This window comes from Protopterus annectens, chromosome 6.part0 (genome assembly GCF_019279795.1).
Source record: "Protopterus annectens isolate FY-2018-M chromosome 6.part0, PAN1.0, whole genome shotgun sequence".
NCBI classification, from domain to species: Eukaryota; Metazoa; Chordata; order Ceratodontiformes; family Protopteridae; genus Protopterus; species Protopterus annectens.
Window position 1 is genome coordinate 1,402,552,821 of NC_056737.1, and position 14,749 is coordinate 1,402,567,569.

At 44.3% G+C, this 14,749-nt stretch overlaps 1 protein-coding gene across 4 annotated transcripts in view; it reads left to right on the top strand.

Moving 5' to 3' along the window:
- Nucleotides 1-14,749, top strand: part of RAB3GAP1 (RAB3 GTPase activating protein catalytic subunit 1) — a 2,239,542-nt gene that overhangs the window by 645,823 nt on the left and 1,578,970 nt on the right. The window lies entirely within an intron of this gene.

Genomic DNA, 14,749 nt, shown 5'->3' on the forward strand with positions numbered 1-14,749 from the left:
CTACACCCCAAAGGACTTGTTCAAGAAATGAAAGGGGTGGAAAAAAGCTCTGGTTCAGAAAATCTCAAGGTCCTTTCTAGGACTTCTGTGGGAATACCACTTCCCAGGGCAGAGGAGGTTTCAGAGGCAAGGCGAGGTTCGTAGAATCAGGGCTTTAGGAAACCTTTTGTTGATAAGTCCTGTCAGCGCTCCTGAAGTGCTGTCCGACTGCCCGCCTCTGAAAGCAGGCGGGGGACATTTACCCTGCACCTTGATTGGAATAACATCACAAACAACAACTGGGTGCTAAAAATAATATCCAGAGGTTATTACATTCCCTTTTCCTCTTCACCTCCAAGTCCCAGGGGGTTATTCCCTGATGTGCCACCCAGTCAGAGGGAGTCCACTCTTTGAGACGTTCAAAAACTTCTAGAGAAAAGAGCCATCCAAGAGGTCCCAACTGAACAAGTAGGATAGAGAACTTATTCTCACTTCTTTTTGGTGCCAAAAAAAACAGGGGACCGAAGACCAATACTGGATCTCAGCAGCCTCAACTTATATGTCAAGAAGTCAAAGTTCTGAATGGTTAAGTTCAGTCCATTCTGCTGCTTCTACACAAGGATGATTGGATGTGCTCTTTAGAACTCCAGGATACGTATTATATCAAAATGAACAAACATTTCAGGAGAGATTTGCACTTTTGGTTGGGGGCCAGTCATTACCAATTCAGAGCACTACCCTTTGGTCTCACCACAGCCCCCCATGAGTTTACCAAATGTATGGCAGTTGTCACAGCTAACCCTAGGCTGAAAGGATTCCAGGTGTTTCCATATTTAAATGATTAGCTCCTTACTGCACCAACAAAGCATCAACTGATTCAGGCCAGGGATTACCTGTTACAGATCTTCAATTCCCTGGGTATTTCATTAAATTTGACAAAGTCAAACCTGATTCCTGTGCAAAATCTAGAGTTTATAGGAATGCAACTGAACATCTCCACTCAAGTAGCTTCCCTATCTCTGCATCACATTATCGCATCTTACATCTCCTCCAGCACAGTTAGTTCTCAGAGTGCTGGCTTCTGTGTTAGTGGCCATCATTCTCGTACCCTTAGCAAGATACTTCATGCGAGTCCTACAATGGACTCTGGTTGTTCAGTGGTCCATTCTGTACTAGTCCCCATCTGCTCCTGTTGACTAGCACCAATCTGCAGAAGGCATTTCCAATGCTGGCTGCAGTCAAATGATCTATAATTGGACAGGTTGTTCTGTCTTCCCCTTCCAGTAGCCACAGTGACCACAGATGCTTTCCTACTGGGGTGGGGTGGGGGGGCATATCAGGGAAAGATGGTCTAAGGCACGTGGTCCCAGCATAAGACCAAGCAGCATATCAGTGTCTAGAGATGACAACAATTCTTCTAATGTTGCAAGCCTTTCAGGACCTTCTCCCTCTAGGGACCTTTGCAATTCATACAGACAACATGTCAGTGGTCTGGTATATAAACAAATGAGGAGGAGCCTGAGCCTACCCATTATACAGAGAGGCCATGAGAGTTTGGGAATGGTCAATTTCTTTCAACCACTTTCTAACTGCAATGCACATTCCCGGGGAAACCAACATGCTAGCAGACAGTCTCAACAGGTCCATTCTTACCCCTCACAAGTTGTTCCTCAGTCAAGCAGTAGCAAACCAGATTTCTAACCTTTGAGGCCAACCTTGCTGCGATCTGTTTGCTTCTCCCCTAAACAACAAATGCAGCAAGTACTTTGCTCTTATCCCCCCAAAAGGGGAGTCACTGAGGGATGCTCTAGTCCATGATTGTTCCCCAGGTCTCCTTTATGCTTAGCCCCCCACCCCCTTCCCTTGATCCTGAAGTTTCTACAGAAAGCCAACAGGCTGAAGTACTCAGTGATCCTCAGTGCTCCCTTGTGGCCTCGTCGGGTATGGTTCCCCTTCCTATGGTCTCAGCTAAAGTGTCCCCCATGGATACTGGATCCCAGTCAGGACTTCATCTCCCATCCATATCTCCACACTCTCGAGCTAACTGCATGGTTTCTCCACTTCCAGTGATTATAAGAAAGTCCAGGCTAGCTTCCTCAGTTCCTGACATAATCTTGGCCTCGCAGAAAGCTTCCACATAAAAGGTCTACAACAGGAAGTGGAGAATATTTATGATTTGGGCTTCAAAGGAGAATATTGATCCATTTACAACTTCTATGTCAGCTATTCTCCTTTTTCTGAGGTCACTTTTTCATGACTGCACCAGTTTCTCTACCATTAAGTTACAGCTGGCTGCTATTTCTAATTTTCATTCAGGAAAGGAATCTTCCTCTATTTCCTCATTGAAGTTATGCAAACCCTTCATGAGGGGTATTTTTCTGCTAAGGCCTCCAATAAAAGATCCTTCTCCTCCTTGGGACCTTACAATTGTTCTTCAAGGCCATACTCAAAAATCATTCGAACCAGCCGATAGTTGTGACTTGAAATTTCTTTCTTGGAGGACTATGTTCTTGGTAATCATGATGTCAGCAAAAAATGTATCTGAACTGCAACCCTTGTCAGCCAAACCTCCTTATATCATTTTTCATAAAGACGGAGTTTTCCTAAGAACTAATCCATTCTCTATGCCTAAAGTAGCAAGAGAATCCAACATTAACCAGTCTATTCAGTTGCCATTCTTCTTTCCAGATTATTCAAACAAAGGAATGTATGTTACATATTCTCAATGTTCATAGGCTGTTGCGTTTCAGTCTGCACAGGACAAAGAACCACAGAAAATCTGATCAACTCGTATCTTTTTCTACTAATTGTTTGGGGCAAACAGTATCCAAGATTACCCTGGCTAAGTGGATAAGAGATTGCATTTCTACCATTTATTCTCAAAAAGGGGTTGAATTGCCTTGTCTACCTAAAGCCCACTCGACTATATCTATGGCCACTTCTTCAGCTGTTTTGCTAGAACATCTATTGATGAAATATGTTCTGCAGCCGTTTGGTCTAAGACTCATACATTTGTTTTGCATTATAATTTGGGCATTGTCTCCAGAAGCAGGGCATCCTTTGGCTCAACAGTGCTCTGGCATATTCTTTCTTAGGAGCCACCCAGGAGTTACGTAGCTGGGGACTCTGACTCAACAGTGAGGAAGAATGATGAGGTGCAGAAGTTATGTACTTACCATAATTGGCATCTGTGTTGTCTATTTTAATTCTTCCTCACTTCCCTCCCATCCATCTCCCAGCCTTGGTATCTTCGAGAAGTTACCTTGAGGAATTTGGTACACATAAATCCATGGCATGGGCCCCAGAAACTCTTGAGCTATTCTATTTCTTCGTGGTCATGTTACCTATTAGGGCTGCAAAGTCGGACTGAGGAGTTAGGGGAAGTATGATGCATTTTGGGGAAGAGAGGAGCTTGAGACTTGGATCCTAAAGTCTTGTGAATGTGGCCGAGTTGGACTGAATGTCAGATCTGAAGACCCAACAGTAAGGTAGAATGAAAATGGACAACGCAGATGCCAGGTTATGGTAAGTACATAACTTCTATTTTTTCAAAGATTAAATAAATGGCCTTGTTCAGACCCTGTGAAAACAACCCAGTGTCATCATTCACATTGCCTCAGTGGCATATGGGTTTTGTGCCTGCACAAACCCACACTGGTAGCTTTCCAGAGTTCAAAATCCCCTCTTACTCCTTGTGATAGGCTAAGCTCCTCCCATCAGGAGAAGCCTAACCCCTGCCACAGAACGTCAGTTATTCAAACTTTTAATGTCAGCTGTAGGGCACACACAGCTGAATCTCCTCAGCAGCTTGCATTGGTGATTACACCTTCCAGACTCAGAAAGGATTTCTTTGGGAACTTCCCTTCCTCTTTATTATAATATATTTTTTTATTTCGTTTTATTTTTATTTAAATTATATTTGTATGTGTGTGTGTGTGTGTAATATTTTGCTATTTTCTACTGCCATTAATTCCTTTGGGAATTCCAACTTACTATTGTGGTGTTTATATGCTTAATACTGCTTTTATGCAGTTGTGGAGCTTTTATAAAGTGTTTTATGACATGTACTAGGAAATTGAAGGTCCAGTGTGGTTCTCTGGATTCAACATGTGGGACTTCAGATCCGACACTGGCCAGTTTGGAAAGCATTTAGCCCATTTTGTCTGCACCTCCCTTATCCAGAAGTCCACACTCCTCTACCAACTCCTCAGATTTAGTTTGCTACTATTTTTGTCTTCAGCCCGATTTTTGGCTTCGCTTGACTGATTCGATTTTGTCTAAGAAGTTGAGAGTAGGATTGGGAAGATCCTTCTTCCATTACTCCATAGAATAGTGGTTAGCTTTTTTTTTTGTAGATTTAGGTAGTTTTGAATTAGTTCATTAGGGCAAGGTAGCTTAGATGTTTTCCCTCTTTTTCCCATTAGGTGCTTTAGTGTTTTATTGCTGTTCCTTGGGTTGTATCTCGAGTGTGTGTGTTGTAGTAGGATGGATAAGGAGTTTAAAAAGTGCATCTCCTGCAGGCACAAATTACCCTCCCAGGAGCACACCTTAAATGTGTCTACTGTCTGGCTCTGTAGCATTTGGACTCTGGTTGCTGCATCTGTCAGAGCTTTGTCTCATGTGCTATTAATGAGCACAAAGCCAAGCTTGTGCTGAAAGGTCTTTTGCCTTCTAGCTCTTTGGGTTCTGTTTCTGTTTTCAGGGCTTCACCCCTGGATGCCAAGACCAGGTCCAAGAAGCCTTGGCCGTGAGGTTAGACATTCTAAGAGGGAGTGCAAGAGGTCTTTTTCAGCCTTCTCCTCTGCACTGGTCCCCTTGGGTTCTCTACATCCTGAGGTCTTCAATCTCCCAGTCTGCATCAGCACAGACATTGACTCCAACGTCTGAGACTGTTGCCTTCTGCGCAGAAAGCAACAAAAATGACATCTCTGGCTCTGTGCATTCCAAGCCCCTTCCTGGTTAAAGGAGCACCTTCAGTCAGGGTAGCATCCCCCTTTTCCCCTTGTACTTCTCCTCTTTGGTCACTGGAGTCCTCTATGTTTCCACCCTAATTCTGATCCTCCCCAGCTCGGATCTGGCATGCAGGGTCCTCTTCCCATAGACACTTGAAGCCATCCTTGGTGGTCTCGTCTGTCTTGTCCTTGAGGTCAGTGGGCAGCATCAGATATACTGATCTGGAGCAGTTGATGAAGTCACTTTTGCAGGCACAGATGCAATTAGGCCTTATACCCTCAGGAACCGTTCTGACACCGAGACCATCAGCTCCATCATTCTGAATTCCTCCTTCAGCCCCTTCTCATCCAAGATCTTGAGGGCTGGTTGAGTTTCTACTTTCTGAATTGAATCTTATAGTCTGGCCATCATTGGCTCCATCCTGTTCCTTGGTAGCCTGAGCCCCAGCTTGTTCAGGGCCATCGGCACCTCAAACTTGTGGCGTCAAAGCTGGAGTGTCTGTATCGGGCTTGACTGTTCTTGCTTCATGATCATCACTCCCTCTCTGAGCTTCAGCTGTAGAAAGCTTGGTTCCGATCTTAATGTTAGGTCTGGGTGCTGCTCCCTTGGGTTCTGGGTTGTCTTTGTTACCCTCTGGTTCTGGGACCCTTGGTCCACCTCTGCCTTGGCCTTTGACATTGGTGAGAGGATCTTCTCTTCTTAAGAAGGGTCAGATTTCTACAACTGGCGTCCCCTCTCAATTTTCATCTGTTTCTGTGGCCAGTCATCAGTCTGCTGTAGTACAGCATTGCAGGGCTATCTCACTCTTCCTCCTTTTCTCCAGCTTCACCATAAGAGCAGAAGCTTTCAGGAAAGAGAAATTGCAAGAGGAAGTACTTGGATTCCCTGGAAGAGTCACGCATCAAGGATACTGACTTTGAGGAAGGAGAGAGTTTCCCCAAGTCCCCTTGTGATGATGACTCCTTCGGCGATTTGTTGGGAATTGATTCACCTGCATGGGAGCTAGACCACTGAAGCTGCCTCTCTGAAGGAGTCATTTCTTGTAGCCTTTGGAGCAGGCTCATACATGCCTTGGGTGGTTTCCCCTCCAGAGTTCCTATAAACCTGTTATCTTGGAGGTCAAGGAAAGAACCAGACACAGTGCATCCTATTCCTAAGAAGCCGAGCAAAGGTCTTGCCCCCCTCTACCAAAGACAGGCCTCATTGGAGTAAGGTCCCGGCCATTGATGCCATTGTGGTGGCAGAAGCCAACAAAAAGGATATTTCTGACTAGAGCTCCTCAATTCACTCCCCCCTCCCAAAAAAACAACAGGGAGTCTGGGATGCTGGCTTGATTAGTGAAGTGATCCTATACCTCATTCACTTTGCTTTGAGGGCTGTTAACTATTAATTTCACTTGACAAGGCTTCACTGTGACCTTGCCTGTGAAGTGTCAATCACCTTCAAGACACAACAGTCTCTAGATACCCAGAAGAAGCTGTAGAGTCAGTTGTCCACCTTGACTTCCATCACCAGTGTATCAGTGGGGCTCAGCTCTAATGTGGCTGATAGTGTCCAGAGTGGCAGGTTCTCATATTGCAATGAGGCACCACACCTGGATGCGGTTGTGCAACTTTGCAGACTGCTTCTAAGTGTACTTCATAATTGCCCCTTTTGACAGGTCCTCCTTGTTTGGACCTGAGGTTAAGAACACATTGATGAGGAGCAAACAAGTGAGGAAGACATTGTCTGCTGTCAGAGTTTGCTTTTCTACCCCCCCCCCCACACACACACACACACACAGTGATCCTACTCTAGGAATTAGAAAAGTGACTGTTCTTCAGGAAGTCACAGTTCTCTTCCCAGAATGCTCCTCTGGAAGGTTCCTCTCGAGGGCGGGGGAATCATAATGGACATCTCCTGAAGATCCACAGAATCAAGGCTTCTTCAGAGCTTTTTCCAGCAGGCCTTTTCAATGGTCCTGAAGGGTTGCCCAACTGCTCATCTGTGGAGGCAGTTGATGGTCATCTAGCTCTCCACCTCAAAGCTTGGGAGGCCGTCACCTCAAATTCCTAGGTGTTGAGAGTCATATCCAGAGGTTATGTCATTCCCTTTATAGAAGTTCCAAACTGTCTTCCAAAACATCTCTCAGATGTTCCACCCCATTAGAGACTTTGTGCTGTGGTAGAGATCTGTAGATTGCTTTCAAATGGAATCATTCTTGAGGTTCCCACCAGACCAGGTAGGATACAGGATCTTTTCCAGATTCTTTTTACTACCAAAGAAAACAAAGGACCTCAGGCCAGTCTTGCATTTAAGCAGACTAATCCAGTTTCTCAAAAAGTCCAGGTTCCAGATGGTTATGTTGCAGTCTGTATTACCTCTTCTGTGGATGGATGATTGGCTGTGCTTGATATAACCCCTCAACGACGCCTACCTTCACATCAAGATAGTTTGACGGTCCTGGAGGCTTCTTCACTTTTGGCTGGGAGCCAATCACTACCAGTTCAGGGTCCTGCCATTTGGTCTCATCACAGCCCCCTGGATGTTTACCAAGTGTGTGGCAGTGGTCACAGCCTGGCTTTAGTTTCAGGGTTTTCAGATCTTCCCATACCTGGATGATTGGCTTCTCACTGCCCCACCAAAGGTAATCATCATCATCATTAATCTCAGCCAGGGATTCCTTGCTGCAACTGTACAACAACTTAGGCATCTCAATCCATTACCCCAAATTGAGTCTTCAGCCTGTACAAGTTTTAGAGTTCATGGGGTGCCATCTGGACATGGTCCATCAAATTGCCAAGCTCCCATCCTCCAGAGTTTTCAGTCTTTGTGCTTAGGTCTTGTCATTACTTGCGATTCCTAAACCTCCAGCTTATGCACTTTTAAGGCTTCTGGGTCATGTGGCAGCATCTACAGGCCTGATTCCTCTAGCTAGATATGACATGAAGGCTCGTCCCTCCCTGGGATCTTCCTTCCATTCATCAGTTTCTAGCTTGTCCTTCTTTTGAAACTTCAGCCTCTTCGTGTTTGAAGCTGTTGTCTTGGAAGAATTTGTTTTTGGTGATAATTACCTTTCCCATTACTTAGTGTTCCATAAGGATAGGGTTTCTCTTCGTACGAACCCTTCCTTTTTACTTAAAGTAGCTTCCAAGAATACCTTTAACAGTTCCACTCATCTTCCTGTGATTTTCCCAGTTTCTTTCAACAAAGGCGAATATCTTTTGCAAGGTTGTATCTTGATGGTACCAAGTCTTTCAGGAAATCTAGCCAGTTGTTTGCCTCATTTTCAAAATCCAGACTGGGCTCTCCTCTGTCTAAAGTAACTTTATCCAAGTGAAAAATGCTTTGCTGATCACAAAATGGCAGAAATATAAAGGGTTTATTCAGGGTGCTGATGGGAACTGAGGAGCAGGTAAGCGGCTGAGAAGAGGCACTTAGAATTAAGATCAAACAGTAAAGCATGAGAATCATTTATGGATGAAAATTATGGAAGAAGTGTTAATGAATGTATGTGAAAAATATTGGGTCACAAGAAAAGTGGCACCAAAGATTTACAAGAATTATGGGAAGAAAAGGATGTCTCAAACAGAATTTTTCCAACTGGAGGTGAACAGTACTATTTGAAAAGTTCCCCACATGTGGACCAAATCCAGGCAAACCTCTGTCCTGAGTTTCCATTCCTGTGGGTCCGTGCAGGATCAGCTTAATCTGCCATTATGTTTTGCTCTGATGGTATGTTTGAGCCCTAAAGTATCACATAATGCTGTAAGGCTAGGTTCCAGTCCATCACTGCCAACCGTCAAAAAGTGTATGACCTTGTTTGTTCAGTAATGTTATCTGTGACCAATAAAATGTAACCTGCTGATCACAAGTGGTGAACTTTTAATGTCCAAATCACTACTAACATTTTTTTGACATTTATGTGCTTTAAAGTGTCCAAAGGATTCATTCACCTTGAACTCCAATTACCCTGGACTAACTGACTTGGGGTCTGTTGGAAGAAGGGTAGGTCTGGATTGAGAGGCATCTGATCCCTCCACCACCATACCTCTCATTCATATAATACTTCCGTTCAAAGGGCAAACATACAACAAAGTCATCTAAATTGTAAGCACACTGTAAGATAAAGTTGCACATGAGACCATGATAATTTAAAATTCTAAAGCATTCTATGAACAACCAGGGTTTATTGTATTCCACCAAACGTTCCTCTCTCCTTATAAATAATTGACACTCATAAATCATTTAAAACTACCAGCGATCTCTAAATATGTCATTAAGTCTCACATAGATCACTCATCATGCTTTGTTTTCATATTCTCAACACAAGTTGCTTTTATCTCCATTTAGTTATATTTCAAGAAACTGATAGTCTCACAAAATGTTGTTCTGCTTAATATGGACTCACTCTCTCACTCACCCTGCTAGCTATTCCCTTATCTATATTTCACATACGTTTTCATACCTAGTCGTCAGGGTTTCTGTTGTACCCCACCCACTTACTAGCTTTGGGCATCATTTTACTATAAATAGGTAAATGGTTATGTTTTACTCATACCTGTAACAAAGGTCTTTGAGCACATTCAGATGTCATAATTATCCATCAAACTAACCAAAGATTTATTTCTTAATATTCACTAGCCCTCTAACTCGCCATGCAATCTTTCCTAGTGTTCAGTTTTGTTTATAATTTTCATATTTCCTTAATAAGATTCTAGCTTATGCAACACTTTGCATGTACATTAAGAAATCAGTGGTATGTTTTCTTTCAGTTATATACACATTGTAAAAAAAAAAAAAAAAAACATTACGTAACAAAGCATTTGATTATGCATTACTGTACATAGACGTGTCCCCTCATCTAACTGATCAAATAATGGATTTCATATGAGCAGTAAACTTCTGAAAATGTCTCCTGAAACAGAGACAAGGAATATTCAAAATGTATAATGTTAGGTAGTCCAATCTCACCTTCATTTTTACATATGGGTTGGCTCTGACTCGGCCGATTTACAAGCTGGAAGACTTCTGTTGGCTCGTGGCTAAGCAGGTATCTCATGATGCACCAGTACAATCCCCAGATCTCGTTTGCCACGTCGACGAGTTCGGTTGTGCTTTTCTTGGCTCTGGCTAAATTTTTCAAATTCTTTATATTCATTATTGTATTTCAATACTTTTATCGTATATTTAGTGTTGTTATATATTAGGCAGTTGTATTGCTTGCCCCTTTGAGTGCAACTTAGTTTGCTAGTGGTTATTGGTATCCTGTCAGCGGGTTCTTTTATACCCCTGCCGCACTGACGTCAGGGAAGAAGTGACGACAACCGACGCCGGACCTAGACTTTGGAATTTGGCCGACCGAGGACCCACCTGACGGCAGGATAACCCATCTGTTATGACTGCAGCTGTATGAGCACTCGAACATCTACATTTATGGTAGGTACAAAACTGTACTTTCTTGTCTGCCCCTCCTGGTAAAGAGTTCTTGTCCAAGGGTGTTCCCATAGATGCCATGGTGGTGGCGGCGGCCACGAAGAAGGAGTTCGCGGAGACTTCTTCATCTGTTCATCTGCAAAACAAGGAGTCTCGACAGATGGACAGATTTGGTAAGCGTGTCTTTAGTTTAGCGACCTTTACCCTTCAATCGCCGAACTATCTCACGCACTTCACGAGGTTGCAGAGGGATCTCCTCAAGGAGTTAGGAGATTCCATGCAAGGTACGTGTACTGTGGGAGTTCCTACTCAGTTGTCCACCTTAAATTCTGTGGTTAACTCCTCCATGCAACTTATCTCTCATGCTGCAGATGGAGCGAGTAGAGCAGCAGGTTCTGGAGTTGCCTTGAGGTGCCACTCCTGGATGCGCTTATGTAATTTTGTGGAACCATTCAAGTCTACTTTCACCAGCGCCCCATTTGATGGTTCCTCATTGTTTGATTCCAAGGTGAAGGATACACTCACTCTGTGTGAGCAAGAAGGAAAGATGCTTTCTGCCATGGGAGTGCGTTTTACTGTCCCTTCCAGACCATACCCCAAGGGTCAAAAGGGCGGTAAAATGTGGTTCAAGAAGTCCCAGAGGGTCTTTCCTGATGCACAGGGTGAAACCTCCTTCAGAGGCAGAGGCGGAGGAAACGTCAGACTTCACCCTAGAGGCAGGGGTGGTCCGCAGTACCAACAAGGCCGTGATTCCTTTCGAGGACGGCCTTATCAGCGCTCCTGATGTGGAGCCTGACTGCGCTTCTCTGGGTCCGGTTGGGGGTTGCATTTCTTTGTACCAAGAAGCCTGGCTCAATATCACCCAAGACAAGTAGGTACCAGGAGTTGTTACCAGAGGCTATATCATACCCTTTTCCCTATCACCGTTTGTTCCCAAAAGGATCCTAGATGTACCACACAATCACAGGCTCAGGCAACTGTGGAGATCAAAAAAGAGTCATCCAGCCCGTCCCAGCAGACCAGATAGGATCCAGAACTTACTCCAGGTTCGTTTTAGTTCCAAAATGAACCAGAGTTTGAAGGCCAATATTGGACCTCAGCAGATTGAACGAATCCATGAAGAATGACAAGTTTCGGATGGTAACACTGCAGTCTATCCTCCCGTTGTTAGGGAAAGACTTTTGGATTGCTCTCTGGATCTTCAGGACACCTATTACCACATAAAAATGGACAAGTCGTCCAGAAGCCATCTACTCTTCTGGCTGGGAGCCAGTCACTATCAGTTTTCGCGCTCTGCCCTTTGGTCGCACCACAGCCCCCAGGGTGTTCACCAAATGTATGGCAGTAGTGACAGCTCACCTGAGACGTCAGGGATTTCAGGTGTTTCCGTATTTGGACAACTGGCTCCTGACCGCCCCCACCAGGCATCTACTCCTCCAAAACAAGGATGCCATGATTCAGCTTTGTGCTCAGTTAGGGATCTCCATAAATTGGGGAAAAATCTGCATTATCGCCCTCTCAATCTGTGATTTTTATAGGCGCAGAGGTAGACACAGTGAGCATGACAGCTCATCTCCTCGCCGAAAGGGCACAGAACTTAATCTCCCAAGTTCAACGTTTTCCTCCGTTGCGAAAAGTCAAAGCAAAGTGGGTTCTTCAGCTCCTCGGAACTATGGCTTCTACAATTCTATTAGTACCATTAACCAGGTTGCACATGAGAATTCTCCAGTGGCTTCTTTCTTCCCAATGGTCCTTCCGATATCTCCCACTGAGTCATCCTATCCTGCTGACAGAGTCATGCAAGAAGGACCTTCTTTGGCGGATAGCTCCCAATCAACTGATCACGGGTGCCCCCTTTGTTCCGGCCCAACCCGTTACCACTGTGACCACAGATGCCTCCCAGATCAGGTGGAGGGGTCATTGTCTCAGCAGGACTGTCCAAGGCACATGGCAAGAACACGAGGCTCATCTGCATATCACTGTTCTGGTGATGAAGCCGGTGCTTCTGGCATTTCAAGCACTTCAAGACCTTCTTCCTCTAGGGACAATTGCGATACAATCAGACAACATGCTGGTGGTTTGGTATATCAGCAAACAGGGAGGTACCAGATCTTACCCACTCTGTCATGAGGCCATGCAAGTTTGGGAATGGGTGATTTCTTCCCAGCGCTTTCTGGTTGCAACGCACATTCCAGGGACGATCAATGTGATAGCCGACAAGCTCAGCCGGGCAATCCTAATGCCTCACGAGTGGTCTCTGAAACGGGAATCAGGGGATCAGATTTTCTGGAAATGGGGATAGCCTTGCTGCAACCTTTTTGCCAGCCCAGTTAATACCAAATGCAGCAGCTATTTTTCCCTCATTCCCTCTCTGGGGGAGACTCCCAGAGATGCTCTAGCTCACGATTGGCCCATGGGACTTCTGTATGCCTTTCCTCCAATCCCTCTCATTTCCAAAGTAATTCAGAAAGCCAGTCAGCTGGGAAGCAAGTTGATCCTCATTGCCCCTTACTGGCCTCATCCGGTCTAGTTTCCCCTTCCTTGAGCCTCTCCTCTTGGACGATCCTTGGATCCTGGACCCAGCTCCAGATCTGTTGACTCACATTGCCGGGTTTGCTACACCCCTCAATCCACACACTCAAATTGGCAGCGTGTCTGCTCCAGTTCCATCCCTAGTCAGGCTTCATGATGTATCATCCTCAGTGTCACATATTCTTATGTCCTCCCATAAACCTTCAACTAGGAGGCTGTATGGCAGTAAATGGAAAAGATTTTCTATTTGGGCACAGAGAATGAATGTAGATCATACACTGCTTTTATCCCTGTGGTCCTGGATTTTCTTTCTGATCTTTTTCAGCAAGGATCTGCCACTGCCACTATCAGAGTCCAATTGGCAGCAATTTCTCATTTTCACTTAGGTTTTCCAGATACCAATTTAATGTCTCATAAGCTATGCAAGACCTTTTTGAAAGGGGCCACTCTATTGAGACCACCTCTGCAAGAACCAGTGGCTTCTTGGGATTTAAATTTTGTGTTGTCCAAATTGACATCTCCCCCCTTTGAACCTTCCCACTCATCTTCACTAACGTTTTTGTCTTGGACGACCTTGTTTTTAGCTATCACATCAGCTAGATGGGTATCGGAGCTACAGGCCTTGTCTATTAAGCCATCATATTTGATTTTTCACAAAGAGAGGGTGTCATTGCGTACTAATCCCTCCTTTGTCCCCAAAGTTTGTTCTAATGCTACCTTAAACATGTCAATACAACTCCCAGTTTTCTTCCCTAACCACTGTAACGCAGCTGAGTACCGTTTTCATCAGCTAGATGTTCATAAACAACTACATTTTTATCTACAGCGAACTAAGGTTTTTAGGAAATCAGAACAGTTACTAATTTCCTTTTCTGACTCTAGATTGGGCTTAACAGTTTCTAAAGTGACACTATCTAATTGAATTTCCAGTTGTATAGCCTTTATCTATAGCCCGGAGGGCAAACCTTTACCCTGCAGGATCAAGGCTCATTCTACCAGGTCGCTGTCTACCTCTGCAGCCTTTCAAGCCAGGGTACCACTTGATAATATTTCTGCAGCAGCTACGTGGGCTACCCCTCACACTTTTATTACACATTACAGATTGGATTTGGCATCCAGGGGTCGAGCATCCTTTGGCTCCATGGTGCTCAAGAGTATTTTCCAATGAGCCACCCAAGAATAAGGCGCTAGGGACGCCTCCCCATATGTAAAAATGAAGGTGAGATTGGACTACCTAACATAAAGAAGTTATGTACTCACCATAACGTTCCATGTTGGTAGTCCATCTCACCCTTCATTTTTACCAACCCGTCCTCCTGCCCCCATCCTGGAAGATCTGGAAGTAATAATTCGGTTGCCCTTGGTTGGGGACCTTTTAGTATTGGTTGTTTTTATGGTTGATTATTCTAGTGAGCAGCATTCAAGATCTGGGGATTGTACTGGTGCATCATGGGATACCTGCTTAGCCACAAGCCAACCAGAAGTCTACCAGCTTGTAAATCTGCCGAGTCTCGGCTCCGAACCCATGTGTAAAAATGAAGGGTGAGATGGACTTCCAGCATGGAACGTTATGGTGAGTACATAACTTCTTTTTGTCTTACAGCCTGAAAGTTTAAACCTGGTCCTACCATCTGTAAGAGCTTAAGAAAATCCCATAGCAAAACTGTTATAATGTTTCACATGGAAACAGTTCAAATCCCAAAAACAGAATTGTGCAAAACTGTGGAAATGGGATGTTGAAACTGCCCTGAGATGTAAAAAAAAAAAAAAAAAAAGTCATAAAATGAAACTTTAGTCAATGAGTAGTTTCATTTCAAGTAATGTTAAAAACATGCTTCATCAGACTGAGACAAAAGCTTTCACTAATTAA